Raw genomic sequence first — 2574 nt, forward strand, 5'->3', positions numbered from 1 at the left:
GCCTGGTTTCTCGAAGATAAAGGATCAGTGCCGCAGTAAGGTAAAGAACCTGAAGACGGTATACAAGAAGGCGACAGCAATCGGAAGAGCGGGAAGAACGGTTATTCAAACTGCAGTTATGGCCGATTAATTGGATATTCACCGGATAGGATTTTTACAAAACCGGTTATGAAAAGTCTGGTATGAACGCTAAGGGTTTTAGCCGCGTTTTCCTCCGCTATTTCTTTAGCGGTTTCAAACGGTTTTTAAAAGTCTGGTATGAACGGGATCTAAACAAAAATGAATTGAACATTGTGTTTTTTTAAGTCAATGCAGAAAGCTTTGATGGCTTCTACTTCTCTGTCAATGAAATCAGGTCCTTTTGCGGTAATTGGAATAAACTGCTGTCCACTCCAGTCCGAGGACAGTTTAATATGAGGTTTCGGGTATCGCATGCTGCGGAGCAAACTTTTTTGTATGCGGTTGCCCCCCCTCGTGCTTTCTAGAAAAAAATAATCTATGACTACAAAACGACATTCTACGTTGAAGAATAATGTCATTTTGTTACTAACAAGGAAAGCTAACTAAAGTACCGGTAAATATAAATCCAATGACCAGTTTAACTACCGTAGAACTTGGGAAAAATTTTGTGACATAACGCATGTCCTACGCTCTGATCGGTTAACCCCAGATGACCAGTGTCATGAATAATATTTCTTTTTTTAACATAGAAACACGATTCCCAAGCCTTTCGTTTCGAAATATTGTGAGATTGAAACACCTGAAAAGTCCAAGACAACTATTGGTAAAAACAAGTCAGCTGAAAATCGCCAACAATTTACATTTCGGGCCAGCTACTTTTGTGTAGTATCATATTAGACATTGAAAATATTAAATAAAATTTCAGCATGAATCCCACAAAATGCAGCATGATTTCTTCAACTTGTTCCTGGGATCCCAGCTGTATCAGTGTATGCCTGTTCCATGCCTGTATCTGAGACAAAAGCAGCGAGCTGCGCCAGTTCACAGTGGGAGCTTCCCCCGATACAAATATCACAGAGATTGCCAGCATAATACAATGCATAAATTAAAGTAATACACCAATAGCACTTTTAATCCCTAGTTGTATCTTATTTTCAAATTGCTTGGATTGATTAATGGATTAATTCTTTGACTGTAGCTTGTGCACCTCACAGTTCGCATGTACTTGTAGAATCAGACTGTAATGTATTGGAGTCATTAGGTTATGATGCATTGATGCTTGTGACTTTCTGCAGATCCTTGGGTGGCGTGTTGGACCCTCTCTGGCCAATTTGATGTTTTTCAAAATGGTTCTTTGAATAATGCACTTGTTTACTAGAATGTCATTTAACATCTGTGTCCATAATATCACAAGGGTCCATAATATCACCACCTTGAGAAAAAGTGTGCTTAAAGATATTTTTACTGCAACATACCCTAGGTATGTACATTTGATGTGTGAATGAGTGCATACCAAAAGTATGTTGCAGTAAAAATATCTTTAAGCACACTGTTTCTCAAGGTGGCGATATTATGGACCCTGGTGATATTATGGACACAGATGTTACATGTATAGTCATAGAAAATAGCGTGGAAAATGTGAGGTGGGAGGGGGCGCAACCGCACTTGAAACCCCCATAACCAGCCCAGGCCAGGACCGGGCAGCAGTTTATGCAGACTGGACCGGCAGTGGATTCTGGTTACCCGGTTCTTTTAGGGCTACTTGTAAGTCTTTAATCGTTTTCTATAAAAAGAAATATAGTAGTCAACTAAAGACAAGACTATCCTACTGCCATGAATATTCTCACCATCTATCAACATCTCTGTCTCCCAGGATGTGATTCAACACAAACTTCATGTACTGTAAACAAGACTGGCAATGAAAACATACATTGCCATGGCGACGGTGGTTTCTGTTAGGATTATTGTTTGCATGGCACTGCCATCATTTCATGATTTTGAGGAAGACTTGGTACTTGGACTTTGGACTTTGGTTTAAGTCTAGACAGATACAGTACACTCCTCCCCTGAGTGCATAGTGAATGAGCCCCGGGGTCACAGAAAGTAGGACCATCTGGGGCAGGCAGGTCTTCAGGGTTCCAGAAATGTAGGCATAGATGTGGGTCAGAAAAATGCCTGTGGACATTCTGCATGCCTGTGGACATTCTGCATGCCTGTGGACATTCCGCATGCCTGTGGACAAAAATGCCTGTACAATTCCTAGAATTCTTATTATATCTATTTAGAAATAGTAGCAATGTCGCCTGTAGAGCAGAATTAGGTAGATTTCCTTTAGATACACATATTTGTATATAGATAGTTAAATTCTGGTTATGCTTGGTCCAAATGGGCACAACCTCACACTCCCTTCAAATGGATGCTCTCCTCTTACAGCAAAGCCTTCCAACAAATACCCGTAGACGAACTTTATTGCAACGTGTTAAAGACATACCGGTATTAGATCACAATGGATACTCCTTTTTGTGGCATTCCGAATCAACATTGTGACGGCCTGAACATGTTGGGGAAATGCTGAGAAGGAGACTTACAGATATACATATGTCTTCTTCAGTT

This window comes from Branchiostoma belcheri, unplaced genomic scaffold (genome assembly GCF_001625305.1).
Source record: "Branchiostoma belcheri isolate BF01 breed outbred unplaced genomic scaffold, Haploidv18h27 scaffold150, whole genome shotgun sequence".
Lineage (NCBI taxonomy): Eukaryota > Metazoa > Chordata > Leptocardii > Amphioxiformes > Branchiostomatidae > Branchiostoma > Branchiostoma belcheri.